The sequence below is a fragment of the Heterocephalus glaber genome, unplaced genomic scaffold (assembly GCF_053883595.1).
Source record: "Heterocephalus glaber isolate CG9 unplaced genomic scaffold, H.glaber_assembly_v1.0 deba00001504, whole genome shotgun sequence".
NCBI lineage: Eukaryota > Metazoa > Chordata > Mammalia > Rodentia > Bathyergidae > Heterocephalus > Heterocephalus glaber.
In genome coordinates this window covers 49,734,804-49,757,122 of record NW_028258324.1, presented here as the reverse complement: position 1 = coordinate 49,757,122, position 22,319 = coordinate 49,734,804, and the positions used below count along the sequence as shown (strand labels likewise).

Here is a 22,319-nt window from a genome sequence, read left to right as displayed (position 1 = left end):
ATTTTTCTCAATTAATATAACAAAAGAAAAGACTGCCATGAGGTTGGATAACAAGAGCAAGCACAAAGGGTTTTTCCCTCCTCTTATCATAACTTTTTAATTACACTAATGAAAGCGAGCAACTTCTTCATGTCAGTGCTGTTTGTTGAGGTTCAATAGTCAAAGGACTAACTCCTCTCTACAACCCTGTGCATAGCCTAATCATTTCCAAACTACTCTCCTAAACTGCATCTCATTTGGTTTGTGTCACCCCCCATCCCACCCCAGAGTATTTTGTTTAAAAACATGTCCTGACTATCAAATTCTTACCCTATCTCATGGCTCTTATTTTCAGACAGTGCAGAAATTGTAGTAAGGAAGTAGGGAACATGAATATAGGAAAGACCTGCCTTAGGTAAATTCAAGACTTTGATGTACAAAACTTCAAGCTGTCTTGACCCATAATTTTGTTTATGTAAACTTATAATAATGGATACAAACATTTAGTAAAATATAAAAATTGTAAGTGTACAGCTCAGTGCTTTTTTGCTTTGTAAAGTGGACACATTTGTGTAATCAGCCCTCAGATTCAGAAATGGTACCAGTAAGCCTAAAAGCCCCGTCTTGCTTCGTTCCGGTTATTGGTTGCCGTCTGGAGGGTAACCACTATTCTGACTCTTTACATCACAAATTAGTTTTACTTGTCTTTATCTTTATTTAAATGAATCACACTGTTTATGATTTTGCATTTCTGCTGGTGAAGTGGGGGAAATTGTACATACCAGAAGGGAGGAAGTCAGTGTTACCAATTTTCTAAAGTGGTTGCACCAAATTGCTTTCATATTACAGTGATGCTATAAATTTGCTGACACTTATTATTGTTTATCTGCTTACTTTAGGCCATTTTGATAGTCTTATTAAATTTGATAGGCTTATAAAATTATAGGCATCAGCCTATAATTTTAATGTGCATTTTCCTGATGACTAATGAAATTGATAATCTTTTAACTGATTTCTTGGTCATTTGGAGATTCTCCTTGGTGGCATATCCAAAATGCTAGCCCGTTTCTCTATTAGATCATTTGCTCTTTCCATATAGATTTATGGAAGTCCTTTACATACTCTAGATATGAGTGATTGTCGGATATGTGTATTGCAGATATTTTTCCCATTCTGTGAATTGTCTTTTCATGTTTGAACATATGTTTCAATGAATAGAATTTATCATAGGTTTCCTATTTCATGTCCAAAATGCTTAGTGCTAGAAGTGTTTTGATTTTCAGATTTTTTTTATTTTACATTTTCATAAACAAAATGATGTATCTTGGGGAGAAAATCTACCTCTAAACATGAAAGTTATGTGTCATATATAACTTTAATTTAATATAATATTGTTAGTGTGTCTGCTTTTTGTCTTTGACCTGTTGAGAAATTTTCCATTTCTGATGTCATGGCAGTACTCAAAAAAATAGATTTTGGAGTGTTTCAGACTACAGATTTGAGATTTTCAGATTATGTTTGCATTCATAACAGAGCCCAATTTATTATTTTTAGGCACTAACTAAGAAATATTTCCTATTTTTATCTAAAAGTATTGATATTATTTCTGTATTTAGTTTTGTAATACACTGAGGGTTGCTGTTTTGTATATCCTGTAAATTGAGAGTCAAAAATAAAATTTTAAAAGGGCTAAGAATATAGTTCAGTGCTCCCTGGCTTCACTCTCTATTTAAAAAAAATAAATCCTGCTTTTCATTTCACTTAGCCCAAAACCACTTATTTACAAAGGACACAGTTCTCACTTTTGCATTGTCACATGACTGGGTCATTTCTCATAAATTAAATGGCATTTATGTGTGATTTATATTTATCTATTTCTAAACATTTTATTCTGTTTACATGGTCTCAATTGTTTATCTTTGCACCAAAGACTGTTTTAATTACTGTGACTTTACTTTAATAACTGTGAATATCTGACTGTTTACATCCTCCAGCTTTATTTTCCTTCAATATTAACTTAGCTATCTTGGCTCTTTCTATATGAATTGTGAAGTTTGCTGTGTCTTGACTTATGAGTGAGCCGTGATCAACTTTGGTAAAGATTGCAGTAACGGTTGAAAAAGTGTACACTCTGAGGTTCTTCTATACAAGATCCTATGGTTGTCAATTAGGTCAAGTTTATGAGTTGTATTCCACAAAGCTTCTATGATATTCAGCCTTAGAAGTTTTTGTTGCTGTTTTGTTTGGTTGGTTAGTTGGTCATTTGGTCAGAAATTACATCAGCTATTGACTAAGATATATTAAAATTTCCTACTGTGATCAGAGACTTGTCAATCTCTTCTTTCATTTTTCAGTTTTTGTTTATATGTTATAAAGCTATGTAGATTGAAATTGTGCTATTGTTTCCTTGCATTGTCCTTTTTACATTACAAAATATATTTCTTTAGTCATTAGGGTTACAGTAAGAAAACAGTGTGGACTAAACAGATTTACAGCAAAGAATTAACAAAAACTTAACTGGATACAAAGTAGTAACCTACTAAAGGGGTAGAAAGAGAACTAGAAGAACTGCAGCATACTTGAGAACGAGGGAACATGAACCCAAAGTACAAATAATAAGCAAAATAAAAGACAGATAATAGGAAGTGAGGAGACAGATCTTTCTCATAGGGGAGGGGGATTCAGAGATGGTGAGAGGGAGAGGGGACAAGTGATGAAAAAGGAATTGGAATGTGTCAGGTGCATGTACCAACTGCACCCAAGGAATGGAAACATCACATACTGCAAACGTGTACCCCATAAAGGAAAGGGATCAAGAGGTCGGGGTGGAGGAGTGAGGGAAGGGAAGGGGGTGAAAAAGGAATTAAGATGTGTTAGGTACCCTAGACATTGCACCCTATGCACATGTGAAGAACTAATAGCAATAAGGGAACATGAACAAGGAAGTAACTTGGAAATTTAGAGGGCTTCCAGTAGGGCTAAGATTCAGATCTCTGAGGAGAGGGTGTGGCCATCATGGAAACTCACTAAGATGGGGTCATTTGCCTTGAAACCAGGAAAGCTGTGGGGCCGCAATGATGAAACTTGACAAAAGGATCCCTCTGCCAAACTGTCAGGACCACCACTGCAGTGGTGTGCAGCTCATGGATCCAAAAGCATCAGAAAGAAAAGCCCTTTCTCCCTCTTTCAGCCTTTCAGTGTTTCTCCTCTACCTTCTAGTGACAGAGCCTAACTTCCAAGCCAGCTGGAAAGACAGAAATGTACAGCAGTCTGCAGAGTTCAGTTCCAGAATAACAATATGGAGAGAAGTGTGGATTTGGAACTGACAGACAATAAATTAGTAACTGGCATACCTTCTTCATTTTCTGAAGTGCTTCCTCCCATACTGTCTACTGTCTGCTATCAGTAGAATCATACCATTATCTTGGTTGATAGTTGCATGCTAAACTTCTCTGCATGGTTTTATTTTCAACTTTTTCATCTACATTTAAGGTATATTCCTCCTAAACAGAGTATAGTTGGAACTTGTATTTTTTGCAATGCAACAATCTTATACTTAATTAGAATATTTAGTACTTTGGGGGTATAAAGGTATTGCTGATATATTTTGGTTATATCAATATATTACTATCTGCTTGTTATTGGGTCCTTTCTCTTATCTTTTTTACACTAATAATGTGTTTCAATTTTTCCTACATTATTTTTATATTCTTTTTTATTCCTTAGTTTTACTCTGCAAATTACATGACTCCTTGATTTATTACAATCTAATACAAATGATTGTTGTTATCAAATACCTAAAAATTTTAGAATATTAGAGTACCTTAACTCCACTTACCCTCTCCCATTTTTTGCATCATTATTGCCATTCTTTTTCTGTGCTGCAATATATTTTAAAACCTTTAGAGGCATTTCTATTATTGTTTAGTATGGTCACTTGACACCAAACCCTCACTCATTTCTCTATGTATATTTTCACATATTTACCTTTTATTACCTCCCACAATTATTTCTTGCTTTCTCCCATTCTTGCTGTCTTCCTTATGAAGCTCCAGCTATACTTTCATCAGATGTTTTTACCAAGTTTCACATCTCTAAAGTTCTTTTCTGTATTTTCCTTCTTTTCCTGTGTTTACTTCTCTGCTTGAATCTTAGTACTTCCTATTATTTCTCTAATTTACAAATTCTGTCTTCTGCTGCCATGTACTCCATTGTTTAGTCCATCTAATGAGTTAATTTCAGATTACATTTCTCATTTCTACAATTTTTGTTTAATCCTTTTTTTTTCAACTCCAATGCTCTGTTAAAACTTTTATCATCTCTCTCTTTTATCTTGAATATATTAGAGTTTGTGGTAGTTAATAGACTAATTGTCAACTTGAGTGGAGGATGCCCAACTGAATTGAGTCAGCATGGTTCTGGGCATGGAAGACCCACTTAAGGAGGCTTGTTGCTGGAAAGGTATAAAAGGAGAACCGGAGAACCTGAGGGAAGGATTTCAGCTGATTTTCCTTGGAAGAGCTTTGTTGCTGCTGATTTTCCTCCTAGGGTCTTTGTCTGAGCTTTGGTCTCATGGCCCAAAGATGGCTGCTGTTCTGTCTTCTCTTCACCTTCACCTTGGGCATTGTCTCCTGGCTCTCTGTGCAAATTCTCCAGCTTTCAGGACCTGTTTATCATCCTACCAGCCCAGATTCTCTACCTTCCAGCACTGGCCCTTGAACTTTCTGGCACACATCCTTCAGTCTTCCGTGGAGGATTCCTGGGCCTCTTAATATGGACTCATGGGAATTGCCGTGGGCTCCAGGCCTTCATCTGGACTCTCACAGGACACTGCTGTGGACTCTGGGCATTTGGCTGGATTTTTTGAATCTCTGTCACGATATTGTCAGCTAATTTTGTAATTACTGGGTCCTGCATTAAATCTGATTCTCTTCAAAGACTTAACTACATCAGAGTTATTTTAAGTTTCTAAGCTCACTTCAATAGCTTGTTCATCCATGGGTGTTTTTGTTGTCTGTTTTCTTTTTTTAATGACATGATTGTTTGCACAGTTAATATTTTTCTATTAAATGCTGAATGCTACATATAGAAAGTTATAGAGGATCTTGGTGGTGTATCTTCCTATATAGTGGATTAGCTCTTCCTTTCACTAGGCAGAACACGGTGCTTTATCTTAATTTCACCAGAGGCTGTCTTGTATCCTGGCTGAGTTGCTGCCCTGGATCACCTGGTCCACCTCTGTTTCTGGCGTACCTGGTTCTCAAGTTTCTGGCGTTTCCCCAAGGCCCTTCCTGCTATATATCTTTGTCTCACAAGACTCCCAAAACTTTACATTGAGTTTACAAGTTCTGTCTTCTGTTAGCTCTACTTTATTGTTCAATCCATATAATGAGTTAATTTTGGAGTATATTTCTCAGCTCTACAATTTTTGTTAAATCCTTTTTTATCAACTCCCATACTCCAAAGTCTCCACTTTTGCATCCTGGCAACATTGCCCCCAAATTTCATTTCTGCTCCAAGTAGTAAAACTGCTCTGTGCCTGAAGCCATTCAAATATCTGCCCAAAGCCATGCAGGTTTCAGTATCCCCCAGTGGGGCAATGTTTTCACTGCTCCAGTGAAAACCCGAGATGCTCAGCCTCCTCCTTAAGCCTACCCTAGTCAGGTAGCCCTAGAGTTAAAATGGCTATAAAAGTCAGTTCACTTTGCTGAAAGAGTTACACCTTCTCCATTTTCATTTCCACACCAGAGCTCCTGTACATTCATATAGATGGTTTGGTATTTCATACTGCTTTCTGTTTGTTCTCAGCAGAAGATCTGATCTGCTACTCCACCTTACCCATAATCAGAAGCCTAACATGAAACAGAATAAGCTGAATAATGTAGTTTGTCAGGTTCAGACTGCTGTCAAAATAGTAATTTTAAAAGTATGGGTTTGTTTTTAAGTTTGACACACATCAAAACTTAGTTTCTCCAACAGTTGTTGAGTTTATGGCTTTCTTACCGAAATCAATTGGGAAAATATTAGTGGAAGATTAATATACAAACAGTTTTCAAATATTCCTCATGCACATAAACCTGTAAATCTTCATTAGATGTAATTGAAACATGATTGAAAAAGCTTAAAATATATTTCTAAATTATTTTGATATCACTGTCTTAATTCCAAAGTTAATTTCTTCCACAGACAAATGTATTTCTGCAAAATAAAATCATAACATATCAGACAAAAATATGTAAGAAATAGTATTTAAAAACCATACAAATAGGCATGGTGGCACATGCCTGTAATCCCAGCACTTAGAAGGCTGAGGCAGGAGGATTCCTGCAAGTTCAAGGCCAGCCTGGGCTACATAGTGAGTTCAAGGTCATCCTGAACTATATAGTGAGACCCTGTCTCAAAAAAAAAAAAAACCTATACAAACAGGAGACCAAATTATTTTTATTTATCTAGGACAAATATATACAAGTTCCAAATAGTTCTGTTTGAAAGCACTTATAGTTTGTAAAATGTCAAAACAAAAATCTTGTAAAGAATCAGGTGATCCCTACTTTTGTTTTAGCTTTTTATGATGTGAAATAACTTGGTATGCACAGATAATAGATGTCTTAATTACTTTTCTCATCCCTGGGAGAAAACACCAGACACTCACAAATTAAAAGAGAAGAAATTTATTCTAGCTCACAGTTTGTAGAGGTTTCAGTCCATGGTCAGCTGGCTCCATGGCAGGGGAGAAGCAGCTCAGGGCACAGCAGAAGGAAGCATAAAGAGAGATCAAAGAGAAGGGAGGTAGACCCTGCCAGGCCGAATTTCCAGTGACTTACTTCCTCTGACCAGGCTTCACTTCCCAATGTCACATTTAGCTATAAACACATCAGTGGAATAATCTACCAATGTGTATCACACCTCATGATCCAATCACCTTCTCAAAGCCCAACCTATGAGCACATGAGGCTTTAGGGGGACATCAAGATATAAACTACACCAATGGATGTACAGGTTTTTTTATATATCCTCCCCCATTCTCTAATGTGAGTGAAATGCAACACTGTGTCACTCATTTTCAAGTGAATCATAAAATCAACAGTGTCTCAAGTGTTAAAAATGGACTTTTATTTTTTAACTTTTAAGGAGATCAGTTTTAGGATTAAGATGCATTATAAATGAATAATATATTATAATGACATTGAAAGTTTTATTATACATGTTTAGAGATTGGGATATTTCTGTGTTCACTCTCTCTCTACCTCTACCCCACTACAAAGATAGTTTATAGAGATTTATAATGATCCTAGGTGAAAATAAGTATCTAGTTTAGTCTTGGAGGAAAATAATTTAGGAGCAGTACTGTAAAAGTAGTAACTATTTATTATTCATTATTATCTATAATGTACCTGCTTAAATCATTCACACACTATTTGATTAGATATATGATAACACTGAAGAGTAGATCAATTATTCTTGCTTGTGACCATGTTCCTTCAATTTACATACATGTTTTTAACACCATAATAGCTGCTCTATATATAGAACTTATGTCCCAGGTGATGTATTAGTTCTTGACACATATTATTTTGTTAATCTCTTAGTCATCTCAATGATAAATGGGTTAAGAGTCACTTGTTTTAGGATCAGGAAAGCATGCTCTATCAAAGTTAGCTAACTCATCAAAAATTTCTTTGTCAGGACCAGGGATTTAGCTCAGTGGTGTTGCCGCCTGCCTCGAAGGCACAAGGTCCTAAGTTAGATTCCTGGGATCCAAAAAAAAAGGAAGGAAGGAAGGAAGGAAGGAAGAAAGAAAGAAAGAAAGAAAGAAAGAAAGAAAGAAAGAAAGAAAGAAAGAAAGAAAGAAAGAAAGAAAGAAAGAAAGAAAGAAAGAAAGAGAAAGATAGAAAGAAAGGAAATTTCTTTGGCAGACAGAGTTAGGATTTGAACTCATCTCCTTCCAAGTCTCCCTGTCCTATTTTCTCTCTAACTTCAGTTATAGAGCTTGGAACACAACTCCAAGAAAAACAGATTGCCTATCTGATCTCTTGTTTCCAAGATCTTATGAAGTATAATTCATTTTATTCCACTTTGTAATCCCCCAGTAATTAGCCCAGTATGGAGGGGGTGCTGGGGATTGAAACCCTGGCCTCATGCATGCTATATGCTCTACCACTAGCTATACTTAGCCCCATTACCTGGTAGAAACTCAATAAGTGTTTATTAAGTAGTTGGAAAAAAGTCTACCAGTAATTTGTCTTTATGGGCTTATTTTTTATTATTTAATTAGGGTTCATAAACTATAAAGTATTTCTTTAGCATCAACAGCTAATGTAGCCTCTTTTCCTGGCAGATCACCTCATCAGTGCCAGACCAGGTACCAGTTTTTCTCTGGCAAAATGAAGCCCATGAATGCATTAACCTGGGAGATCATGATGACAAGACCAACTACATCATAATCTCCTAGAGCAGACTGAGAGCAAGCTTAGCTTACTAAAGTAGCATTAGTAAAAAATAATAATAATTTTCTAGGAAAATTTACCTAGCATTTAATATTTTAACAAAAGCCTAAGAGTGATTATCATGAGGCTATCTAAACATTGTTGAACATATTGCATATTTATTTTCAATTTTTTTCTAATACCTTCAACAACAGTGGTTGGAGTGGTACACTTAGGAGGTAGAGCATGAATTGTAAATATTTGAATGTTAGGACCATGGGCATTTCTCACACAGCCTTTTCATCAGCTTACTAAATATATAGATTCCTATGCATCATGCTGGATCTACTAAATCACACTGAATCTGTGAGGCCAGGTACATAAGAGGCCTCGAGAGATTTTGATACATTCTGAAATAGGATCTTTCGCTATCATGAGCTCCTTGAGGCATTTCAGTGATGTGTTAGGTAATTGCTTATTAAGACACGAATGAATGATTGAATAAATTAATGAATTATTAAAAAGGTGGAATTCTGTCATCATTGTATAATTCACCTTTATCCCTCTGACTTTGGCCACAAATTGTCACTGGTAACTATTGAAAATTTTATACTTTTAACAAACTTAATAATCAAATTATTTTGATAAACCAAAATAATGTGAGTATATTAGAAGTCTGAAACACAACCTGTAGAGCAACTTCCTCCATTGTCAGTGACTTGCCCTCTCTGGCCCTCATCTTTAAAATTTAAAAAATTGGAGCAGTTATACCTATGATTCCTTTCCATCACTAAAAATTTATTTTCCATATTTAAAAATACTTGCTTCAAAACAAGTTCAACAATTATTTAAATCTCAGTATACTATTATTTATTTTGGGTGTCTTGAAATCACAAGATTTACTTTTGTTTCAATGTATATTTACTTTACATTTATTAAGTTTATTGGTATATTTTAGGTATACCTTATGATCACATTAATTTTTAGGGATTTGTACCTGTACATTACATATCTTGGTTCTTTTTTTTCCCACCCCCTTCCCTCCCTTCAACCCCTCCACTCCTCCCTATTTTAATAAACTTTGTTTCCATTTTTTCCTTCGTTTTTCATTTTGTTTCTTTCCCCTCTTTCCTCCCCAACCCACCAACATTTTCTTCCTATTTCACAATATCTATTATACATTTTGGTCCTCATTTATACTTTTGGTTTCTCACAACACAGAACAATTTGGTATTTACACATGTGTGTCCTATTATTTCACTTAAAAGTGTGGCCTAAAGGTCCATCCATTTAGTTATAAATGTCTATAATGCATCTTTCTTTATGTCTGAGTAGTATGCCATTTTATTTTTAAAAAGACGCATCTTTATCCAATCCCCAGTTGATAGGTTGTTTCCAAGATATAGCTATTACTAATTGTGCCACTATAAACATGGGTATGCATATATCACTGTGATATGATGCTTTTAATTCTTTTGGGAACACACCCAGAAGTGGAATAGCTGGGTCAAATGGGACATCTAATCCTAGTTATTTGAGGAATAGCCACACTGATTTCCACAGTGGCTGCACCAGTGGACACTTACACCAACAGTGAAGAAAGGTTCCTTTTTCCCCACAGCCCCACCAGCATTTCTTATTGGTTGATTTCTTGGTAGCAGTCATTCTTTCTGGATTCAGAATCTCAGCATTGTTTTAATTTGCATTTCTCAAATGATCAGTGATGTTGAACATTTTTTCATATGTTTATTTGCTGCTTCTACTTCATCTGAGAAATGGTTATTTATTTTAGAGGCACATTTTTGGATTGGGTCTTTAAATTTGAGGGGTCTGATTTTTTTTTAATTTCTTTATATAGTCTATATAGTAGTCCTTTGTCAGAGGAGAGGCTGGTAAAACTTTTTTCCCAATTTGTGGATTATCTCTTCACATTATTGGTGGTTTCTCTTGCTGTGCAAAAACTTTTCAATGAGATGAGATTCCAGTTGTTGATTCTTTGTGATAGTTCAAGTGCAACCATGGTTTTATTCATAAAGTCTTCTCCTACACCCGTATCTTCAAGAATTCTACCTAACCAATCTTTCAGCCAATTTAGTGTTTCTGTTTTAATGTGTAGATCTTTCATCCATTTTGATTTTAGTTTAGTCCATGATGAGAGATATAATTCTAGTTTTAATCTTTGCCAAGTTGAAACCCAATTTTTCCAGCATCATTTATTAAAGAGGCTATCTTTCCTCCAGTAAGAGTGTTTGGCTCCTTTGTCAAAGATGAGGTGGCTGAGTATGTCTGGAGTTGTTTCTGCATCTTCTAATCTGTTCCACTGATATTGAGGTCTGCTTCTTTGCCAGTACCATGCTGGTTTTATCACAGTCGCTTTTTAGTATAGTTTCAAGTTGAGGATTGTGGATTGTGATACCCCTGCCTTGTCTTTGTTGCCTAGAATTGCTTTTGTTATTCTAGGTCTCTTCTGGTTCCACATGAATTTTTGGATTGTTTTCTCTAGTTCTGTGAAATATGCTGCTGGAATCTCAATTGGGATTGTGTTGAATCTATAGAGCAGTTTTGGAAATATGGCCATTTTCACTATATTGGTTCTTCCTACCCAGGAGCAAGGGATGTCTTTCCATTTTCTGATATCCTCTTTGATATGTTTTTTCAGAGTGTTGCAGTTTTCAGAGTAGAGGTCTTTTACTTCATTTATCATATTGATTCCTAGGTATTTCATTTTTTAGGATGCTTTTGGGAAAGGAGTTGTTTCCCCAATTCTTCTTTCAGTGAGCCAGTTATTTATGTACAGGAAGGCTATTGATTTTTTTTAGTGTTGACTTTGTATCTAACTACTCTACTGAATTTGGTTATTAAGTCTAGAGTACTTTAGGTGGAGTTCTTGGGGTCTTCTCTATAGAGTATCATATCATCTGCAAATAATGACAATTTAACTTGATTTCCTATCTTTATCCTTTTTATTTCTTTCTCTTGTATAATTACTGTGGCTAATGTTTCCAAAACTATATTGAACAGGAGTGGTGATCGTGAGCATCCTTGTCTTGTTCCTGACTTTAGCATGACAGATTTCAGTTTTTGATCATTCAGTATAATGCTGGCTGTTGGTTTTTCATAGATGGTTTTTATCAGGTTGAGGTAAAGACCATCTATTCCAGTGTTCTGTAGGGTTGTTATGAATGGGTGTTGAATTTTGTCAAACACTTTTTTTGCATGTATTGAGATGATCATATGGTTTTGTCCTTGACTCTGTTAATATAATTTATTACATTTATTGATTTGCATATGTTGAACCATCCCTGCATCCCTGGGATGAATCCCACTTGGTAAGGGTATATAATCTTGCGGATCTTCTGCATTCTGTTTGCCAATATCTAATTGAGGATTTTTGCATCTGTGTTCATTAAAGAAATTGACCTGTAGTTCTCTTTTTCAGTTGGGTTTTTCTCTGCTTTTGGAATCAAGGTAATGCTTGCTTCCAGGAATAAATTTGAGAGTATTGCTTCCCTTTCAATTTCATTAAAGAGTTTGAGAAGTAGTGGCATAAGCTCTTCTCTAAATTTCTTGTAGAATTCAGCAATGAAGCTATGATGACCTGGGATTTTCTTTGTTGGTAAGTTTTTAATTATGATTTCAATTTCATTAATTGATATTGGTTTGTTTAGAATTTTTCTTAAAGTTGCTCTCAACAATCTGTGTTGTAATGATCCATTATTTAGAAATTTACCTAGATATCCAATGATTCCATTAAAGAAATTTATTTTGTATAAGTTTAAGATTTTGTTACCCAAAGATCTTAGAAATTTATTTAATCTGATATATGACAAAACATGTCGATAAGTTTGTCTAATGATTCTATTTATTTATTTTTTCATGAAAATTAAATTTTATTAACCAAACATACTATTTTTTCATTAAATTTATTTGTACATTTTAGGTATACAATGCAGTTGCATTCATCATTGGGAACTTGTACCTTTACATGGTGTATCTTGGTTATTTTTTTCCCCATTCGCCTGCCCTCTGCACAACCATATTTATAGCGGCACAGTTTGTAATAGCTAAAGCCATAAAGATCGAGAAACTAGAGACATTTATATCTAAATGGAAGCAGATTGAGGCCATACTCTTAAGTGAAAGAAAGAGGACACACGTGTAAATACCAAATAGTTTCTCTGGTGTGAAAAACTGAAAGTGTAAAGAAACTAAAAGTGTAAATAAGGATCAAAATGTATAATTGATAATGTGAAATAGGAAGAAAAGGTATAAAGGGGTAGAGGAAAGGAAAGAAAAAATATAAGAAAAGGAAAAACTGGATACAAAGTCTTTGTTTATAATTTTTATATCTTCTTGGTTCAGCTTTGGTAGTTCATATGTATCTAAGAATCTGTCCATTTCTTCTACGTTTTCCTTCTTATTGCAGTACAGGTTCTCAAAGTAGGTACTGATGATCCTCTGGATTTCTGCTGGGTCGATTATAATTTTACCCTTTTCATTTCTAATTGCATGAATTTGGGTCTTTTCTTTCCTTTTTTTGATAATGTTGGCTATGGGTTTGTCAATTTTGTTTATTCTTTCGAAGAACCAACTCTTGGCTTCATTGATTTTTTTGTATCATTCTCTTAGTCTCCTTTACATTGATTTCTGCTCTGATCTTTATAATTTCCTCCCTTGTATGAGCTTTGGGTTTGTCTTGGACTTATTTTTCTAGAAGCTTAAGGTTCAAAATTAGGTTGTTTATTTGAGCTTACTCTGTTTTCATAATATGACCATTCACTACCATGAATTTTCCTCATAGGACTGCTTTCATTGTGTCCCATAAATTCTAGTATGTTGTACTGGCATTATCATTTAATTGTAAAAACTGTCTAATTTCTTAATTTCCTCTGTGATCCATTGGTTGTTCAGGAGGGTATTATTCAATTTCCATGTGCTATTTATCTCCAATTTCATGGAGCTATGGTCTGACAATATATAGGGGACAACTTCAATTCCTTTGCATTTACTTAAACATGTTCTATGAGCTAGCATGTGGTCTGCTTTGGAGAATGACTCATGTGCACCTGAGAGGAATGTGTATTCTGGTTTTGTGGGGTGAAACACTCTGTGGACATCTATTAAATCCATTTGTTCAAAAGTTTGGTTCAGTTCTAGTGTTTTGTTGATTTTTTTTTTTGTCTCTTTGTAACATTGGAGTATTGAAGTCCTCCACTACTATTGTATTAGTGCTTATTTGATTTTTCATGTCTGTTAATATCTTTTTTATATACTTGGATGCACTAGTATGTTGTGCTTATATATTTATGTTAATCATTTCTTCCTCTTGGATTGTACCCTTTACAAGGATGTAATGACCTTCTTTGTCTCAATTAGTTTTGGTTTGAAATCTACTTTGTCTGCAAATAGGATAGCTACCCCTTTTTTTTCCAGGTTCCTGTCTTGTGGAGTGTTGTTTTCAATCCTTTGACTTTCAGGGTATGAATTTCTTTTTGAATTAAGTGTTTCTTGTATGCAGCATATTGTTCAATCTTGCTTCTTGTTCCATTCCGCCAGTCCATTTCTTTTGATTGGTGAATTGAAACCATTAACATTTATGTTTATAACTGAGATGTATTGACTTATCATCTAATATTTTCCTGTTGTTGGCTCTTTTTTTACTTTTTTCCATATTCCATTTAATTTCTTGTCTTGCCTGATAGATTCACTCTGCTGGGCTTCATGGGGTTGTGACCCTCATTGTCTTTTCCTAGGGTGTTGTTTAGAATTTTTTGTTGTGCTGGTTTGGTATTCAAGAAGTTCCTCAGGTGTTCTTTGTCATGAAAGTATCACACTTGATTTTGAAAGATAGTTTTGCAGAATACATCAATATGGGTTGGAGGTTGTTTTCTTTTAGGGGTTGAAATTCTTCACTCTAGGCTCTCCTAGACTAGAGAGTTTGTGTTGAGAAATCTGCTGTGCTTGTGATGGGCTTTCCTTTGTTTGTGATTTGTTTCTTTTCTCTAATTGCTTTTAATATTTTGTTCTTCTGTTGGATTTCTGGAATCTTGACTATTGTATGCCTAGGTGTAGTTTTTTTTTTTTAATCATGGCTGGTTGGAGTCCTGTATGCCTCACTTATTGTACGTCAAATTCTTTTCCTTTGTTTGGGAAGTTTTCTGCCATTACTTCTGTGAACAGGTTTTTTTATGACATTTGCGCTATCTCCTATTTTTCCATTGACTGCAATCAATCTTATGTTATTCTTTACATCATCTAGCATCTGCTGGATTGATTTCTCATGATCCCTTGCTATTTTTAAGAAAACGCTCTTTTCATGATCAGTAACCACAGTTCTGTCTTCTATATCTGATATTCTGTCCTCACATTAGATCATTCTGCTGTGTATACTTTCAGTGGAGTTTTTAGTCTCCTGGATATCTGTTTGAAACTTTTTCATGGATTCCATTTATTTCCAGTGCTGGGTGTTCATGGTTTGCATTTCTTTCCTATGCTGGCCTTTCATGATATCCATCATCTACCTAAGCTCTTTTTTTTTTAATCTGTATCTGTTCTAGATTCACTAAGCATATCTTTTGTTCTGGTAGCAATCTCTGTAGTTATCTGGTAAATTATTACTGATTTCATTTTTTTAGAACTTCTTTAATCTGTTTTGTTATTTCCCTTGTTACCAGTTCAGTGAGTCCCAATGGTTGGTTTTGGATTGCTCCACCTCTTGCCCCCTGAATTTGCCTTTGGTCAGCTGAAAATCTGAGTTTGTGTCTTGTTTATCTGTCTGCTCATTTTTATTTTTTTGTTGTTGATGTTTTTGGTTTAATTCCTGGGTTGATATTTGTATAGTGCTCATTGTGAGTATCTTTATTGCTAATATTTAAAACACTTAGGGAATGACTACTCCCCAGGGGTGTTTTCTAAGTATAACTGGTTTAGGGTTTTGAATCTGAAATGACCCTTAGGCAATCTTAGTTTTGGAATATCAGGAAGAACAGCTGACTAAAAGAATCATATCACCTTGGCCAAAGTAATACAATCAACATCAACAATAGCATCAAACAGAGCTTAGAAAATGAGAAATTGTGGTAACTATTAATCTGTCACCTTTAACCACATGAACTAGACTTGTGGTTAAAATCAAGGACAAACCAGAAATATGTTTGCAGTAAATAACCCCTTCAGTATAGCTAATTTACCCTGGGAAGAAGACTTAGAGGAAGTTGAGGGAAGGGTTAAAAATAGGTCTAGAGAACACAGGAAGATTATGTAAACTTTGGGAAATTGGTGAAGATGGGAGGAAAAGAGAGAAGGAAGGAACTAAAAGAAGAGCAGAACTGCCAGAGATTTAGCTCAGTGGTTCCAATGCCTGCCTCCCAAGCACAAGGTCCCAATTTCAATCCCTGGTACCTAAAAGAAAAAAGAAAAAAGAAAAAAGAACAGAACAAAATAATGCCAACAGGAAAACTAGAGACTGTATTCACACTCTTACAGAAATAAGAGCAATGAAGAAAAAACAAAATAGGGAAAAAACAGAAGCAAGAAAGGAGAGAAATGGAGGAGAAGGAAAAGGAAGAGGAGGAGAAGGAGAAAAGAGAAGAAAAGAAAGAAAAAAGAAAAAAACTATTCCTTTCAAGGTGTGTCTCTAATAATGCTGGTAGACAATGTGGGCAGCAGCATGCAGATCTGAGTCAGTTAATCTCAGTGAGCCAGCTGTAGTCTACTGAGATTTAGACTAGTTTCTGTCTATGAGGCCAAAATTGAGCTCCCTGACCTTTTGTGGGTTTAAACTCTGTGTGGTTCTGCCCCAGGTTTGAACTGCCCCTGCCCCACAGCAAGTCTGGGTTCTTGTAGGAGGTGCTGATCCCAGCCACTCACTAACCATTGTGGTCTGCTCCACCTTTATTACAGTGACTCTCTGTGCTCTCCTGGTGGGCTTCAGTTCTCAACAAGCCAAAGAGACCCTTTCTCTGCTGCTCACCACTCTGCCATCTTCTGGAGCTCAGAATGATGGTCCTTCTGCTCTCCGCCCTTGTCTGGATCTGGCCATCACTCTCACAGGTGGTCTGCTGCTGATGGCTTATGGGGAAGGTCCCACTGCTGATGGCCCAAGGGGCACAGTCCTGCTGGTGATAGCACATGGGGAGAGACCACAAGTTTTACTTCTTAAAAAATAAGAATACATAAAATCAAGGCACAACAAACTGTAGCAGAAAAAGTCATTTAAGCATGTTTTTAACAGACACTTTCATGTTGGCCAGATGTCCACCTGAGCATATTCTATTAATACTATGAGTTGGGAAGGAAAGCCACTGTTTTCTAATCATCACAGATTTGTTCAGGCAGTAATCATCAGTGGATGGTTAAATGGAGGGAGGAAAGTTTGATGAGGAGATGAATAATAGCTTGGTCTCAAAGAATCTTCCCATAGATTATGTATAGGTTGTAAGAGAAAAACCTGCAACTATGCTCTAGAAAAGTTAGTTAATATCTTGACTAAGCCATCAAAATGAATATCACCAAAGAAATTCTGCATGTCTCCAAATGTAAGATCCCAAGAACAACACATCATACTGATGGGGGATGTTTAACCTAAATGTAACCAAGAGGAAGCATTTAATTGAATTAGATTCTATAGAACAGCTGACTCATGTTCTTCAAAAATGGCAAAGCCATGATGACAAAGAAAAGCTGAAGAACTGTTCTAGAGTACAAGAGAGAAAGACAAGTATATTCAGTGTACTATCCCTGACTTGATCTTATCCTATAGGGAAAAAATACTGAAAGTACATTATTGAAATAACTGATGAAGTGGGACTAGTGACTGTAGATTAGACAATAGTACTGTATCAGAGTTAACATCCCTGAATCTGATAGATGTATTTTGTTACAATAGCAAAGTAACCCTGATCTTAAGAAATGTGCACTAAAGTACTAAATAGCAATGAACCATGATTCATACAGCCTACCTTCAAATGGATTGAATAAATTATTATAAGTATATGTGTGCTGTATTTGTCCATATATGTTCACACACACAAACACACACACGTACACACACACACACACACACACACACACACACACACATACCTATAAGGGAAAGAACTACAAATGTAGCCAAAATGTTTAAAATCAGTAAATACAGGTAAAGAACAATTTTGAATTCTTGATATTATTCCTACAGCTTTTCTGTAAATTTAAAATTATTTCAGAGAAAAAGTTGTGTTTTTTAAAGAATGCATTTCCCACTTGTGGTTAGATTAAACCTTACACTGGTTTTGAGAAAATTTAGTTAAATACCTCAAAAGACAATTTAAAATGAAAGAAATCTTCATTTCAGAGTTACTGTTCATTAATTTTCTTAGTCTCTGCATGCAAAGCACCAAACTGTCCAGTACATGTTTTTCCACTTGGAAATGTCAATTGGGATAACAATTTACTTTGTGTGTGGTGGTGGGAGGTAGTGAAGTAAGGCAGAAAAATGTGTAAGTGCTGAGAGATATGGTTATAAAGTCTGATGTACTATGTAACTATGAGCAGATCACTTTACCTACCTGAGACTTCATTTCTCTATCTTCAATATAAGGAAATAAGAGTATCCTCGAAATTATCACATCTCTACTCTTCTCCAATTCCTGGCTAAGTCTGAGAAATAAAATGTGAAAGTCTAAGAATCATGAACTTTATCAGCAGAATTAAAGAGTTGACCAAGGTTAAAGGAATATTTTTTTCTTTACATATCTCCAAAGTCTCAGTTTCTTAAGTAAACAAAAGCTTTGACCATATTTATGGAAGGACACAACAATGTTTACAAAGAAACATTTGAAACAAGATTTGAACTTTGTCTCCAACTACTCATGAATTTGACAGAATGATTACGTTTATGTTTCAAGAAGAAATGTTGCCAAAGGTCTCTGCAGTATACTGAAGCGTTACTTATGCCACCCTCATGTTCCTGCCACAGATGTAAGTTATTGTTCTTATATCAAATTAGATTAAGAACCAGAGAAAAGTAGTTATATCCTCATGGACTACACCTAGAATGATAGCAAGTTGTGCCATTATCTCTTCTCCAAAAAGGGACAGATTTTCCTGAAGGCTTTAGTGCTGAATAAGCCACATTTTATGTTGACAAAAAAATCAAAGAAATAATTTATTCCCTAACAAACATTTAAATTAAAGAGACTAAGGTAGGTCCATTGTAAATAGTTTTAACTTGCAGTAGCAAACCAAAAATAGGGGGAAATGAAAACTAAGGCGAGAAGGAGGAGGAAGGAAGGGAAATAGAAAAAGGCGGGGGTGGGGGGAGAAAGAAAGAGAAAAAGAAAAGATGTCACAGTGCCTAAAGAAAATTCCTATTGCAAAACTAATTTGTAAAAAGTAACATATTTAGATGACTTTGAGCAAGCCAAAAGTATATAATGTAAAGTGGTACAGTGACAATAGATAATTTTGAACTCTTTATTAATTATACAATAAGATAAGATGTAATTACCTAATTGTCCAGTCAACAAATATCTATCGTATACCTAATCTGTCTTGAGCACATTCTGAATATATAGCTGTAAAGTAGACATCAAGGTATTCTCTCACTGAGTTTATATTCTGGCGGATAAAATATACATAAGTAAATACCACTGTGATAAGTAGCATGTAGAGATTAAAACAGATATCTGACTAGGAGTTGGTTACTTAAGTTCCTCAGAAAAGGCTTTTTAGGGAGAACAGATATTTCAGCTATGATTTGAATAACACAACACACACACACACACACACACACACACACACACACACGCAGTGGAAAGACCATTCCAGCCCCCAAAAGTATAGTGGTTCTGTGGTAGAAATGATTGTGTTTAGTTGAACAAGATGAAAGCTAAGTGGCCAGAACACAGTGGACAAGGGGGTAAGTGATGAATTCTCAGAGGAGGCAGAGGCATCAGGAGTTGTATTCTATTCTGTGTGTTGGGGTAGCCACTGAAAAGTTTTAAACAAGAATGAGATAGAGTCTGATTTTCATTTTAAAGGATGATTTTGAATGCTATGTGAGGAAGCAATTGCAATAATTTAGGTGTGAAATCCTGGCATCTGGAGGAGGCCATCAGTCATGGATATGGATAGAGACAGATATTTGAAAGAGTACAAATGATGGATTATAGGATGGTTGCTGAGTGAAAGATAGGAATCAAGGGTACTTGGAATGTCCTGTCTGGAGCGACTGGGTATATGTGGGTGGATGCTCTGGGAATGGGAAGACCTGGAGAGGAAAAATTTGAGTGGATGGAAACTAAGAACTATGTTTTGAAATTTTTAATTTTAAGATGCATATTAAACATTCAAAGTAAAGATATCATATAGACAGTTGACTATATACTTTTGAATTTTAGGAGCATATAAGAACTAAAATCGTAGCAGTAGAAGTTAGGAGACTGTGATGATATTTGAAGCCGTAGGACTGGTCAAGATTCCCTAAGGATGGTTCCACTGCCTGCCTCGCAAGCACACACACAAAAAAAAAAGATTCCCTAAGGAAAGGATATAATTGGAGAAAAAAAGACACTCCCAGACTGAAATCACAGGTGGAACAGAAGACAAAGAGCCAAGCTGTTAGACATATAATGAGTAGTGAGTACTGTAATAGGAAGATTGGGAGAGCATGACATTCTAGGTGAGAAGAATGTGTTCCACTAATAAGTGCCAACTGCCAGGGCTACTGTCATGACTTCCAGCAAATGCAACGTAAGGGTATGTTAGGTTTGGAAATATGAAGGTCATTGGTAAAAGAGTGACCATGATGAAGTGGTTAGGCCTCAAGAGAAGTGAATACTCAAAAAGAATTTGAGAAGGAAAAGTAGAAAGAGAATGTGAAAACTACTTTTAAACTTTTTGCAATGGAGAGGACCCATGACATATGGTAGCAGTAAGAAGCATGAGGAGTCAGGAGAGATTTTTCTTTTTTTTCTTAAAAAAAAAAGAGTTGCTAGATCAGCATGTGTATCAACAAGATTAACCCAATAGCAAGAGAACTGATAATATGGAAAGGTGACAATTGCAAGGGCAAAGTCATGGAGAGCGGAAAGGAATCGATTACAGACAAAGATTTAGTTTTAAGAAGCAGAGCACTTTCAAGGAGCTGTTCATAGAATTACCAAACATCTTCTCTTACAAAATGGCACTATGTAAATCATTCCATTTGATTCTGTCATGAATCACATATCCAATCATTCCCAATTTCTGGAGCAGGAAAATAATATTTGGAAAAGCTAAATAACTGCTCCTACAATGTACAGTTAATAAATAGTAAACCTGAAACTCAAACCTTTCTTACAACTGCAAAATGAATGCTCTTTCCATTACATAATACTATGATAAAGTAGCCCTTGTAATGTTCTCTCTGACATAATGTGACAAATGTTCACAGTGTACTAGGTACAAAGAAGCATAGTTGCTTTAATGACATTACTCCCATTTGGTGATTTAGTGATCGGCAAATGGTTTGACAACTTTAAGTCTGAAGTCCTTGGAAACCATTCATGTGGAAGTTTTATGTCCATATCATTTTTTTCTGAATTTAATGACTACTAGAATATAGCAGTACCATAATTATATTTGCAACTAAAGCTCTTTAAAAACATTTAAAAGCTACTAGGGCTTTCTCAACAAATTTGGTTTGTATGTTCAATTTAGTCATAAATCGGGATTCTCACCTGTTACAATAACAGTTAAGATAAACACTTCATTATAAAATGTGTAAAGAACCGTTTTTACATTAAGGAGAGTACAAATTCCCATCAACTAGGGGTGCAGTGAGGAAGAATTTATTATTTTATAGTACAAAAGTCATGAAATTTGACTCAAATGTTGTATGGTCAAGTCTTAGGTCTGATAAGTTCTCTTGGTGGCCTCTTTCAAGTTCTCAAACTCTTGGTTTATTCATTAATAAAATAAGACTAATAATAGTTATGCAAAAGAGTTGTGAGAAACAAATATGTTAATCCAGTGAGATAACTTTATAAACTGAGAGTACCTGTTATTATTATTTTGTATATAATGCTCTATGGTATTTTTTTAAATTTCTTAACAAACGCTGTGAGTCAAATTTACCTTTCCTTTCTTATAAAGGGGCACCATTTCTTATGGGTACTTGGATAAAAGAAAAGAGAAGTTGCTGGAGTAAAGACCATTATTCTACTTTTTTAAAACGTCCTTCCTAAATATCTTGAAACTGCATCAGTCCCGTGTTTCTACAGAAGCCCGTCCATTACCGCTACCACAGTGCAGTAAATAGTACGTAGCACCTTAGCTACGCATTCACCCTAACAGCAAATGTGCATTGAGGGCCGGCTCTGAAGAAACTATATATCAGTATAGAAAATGGAGCGTGAATACCCTTCCACCTCTCAGCCAGTTCAGTCTAGTCGAACAGCGTCTGCCATGTGTAAAGTTATTTATCAGTGCATCACCTTTGCCTGTCCTCCACCCTCACACCGCAGCAGGAAGCACTGTAATGCCAAGACCCTGTCTTGCTCATCTTTAATTTCTCTCACATTACCTAGTGAAGTAGCTTGCTCTCACTTTAGGTGCTCAATAAATGTTTATTAAATTGAAGAAAGATTTTTTAATGTGTTTATAAAAATATAAACGTGTACTGGTAGACTAACAAGGAAGGTATTTTTCCTCATAATGTGTCTCTGGTTACATTTAACAGCAAGTTAAAATTAGATCTTTTTTTTTTTTAAGGAAGAAAACCATAGCAACTGTGATGCTGAATGTTTCAGAGAGCACATTTTTAAGAATTTTCTTTTCCTGAATTGCCCATGTTTGAACTGCCTGTTTCAAGTGAAAATCTAATAAATAATTTGTGTTACTAATAGCCATGTAAACTACCGATTGAGTCTCAGAAGCAACAGAAGCTCCCAC

General features: G+C 35.4%; 1 protein-coding gene across 2 annotated transcripts in view; it reads left to right on the top strand.

Moving 5' to 3' along the window:
- Positions 1-22,319, top strand: part of Spata16 (spermatogenesis associated 16) — a 232,536-nt gene that overhangs the window by 5,460 nt on the left and 204,757 nt on the right. Inside the window, exon 2 of one of the 2 annotated variants that reach the window (XM_087186515.1) lies at positions 11,979-12,021. The exons of the other annotated variant lie outside the window; for it this stretch is intronic. The gene's annotated coding sequence lies outside the window, so the exon portion shown is untranslated. The remainder of the gene's footprint in view (positions 1-11,978; positions 12,022-22,319) is intronic. 2 annotated transcript variants of the gene reach the window in all.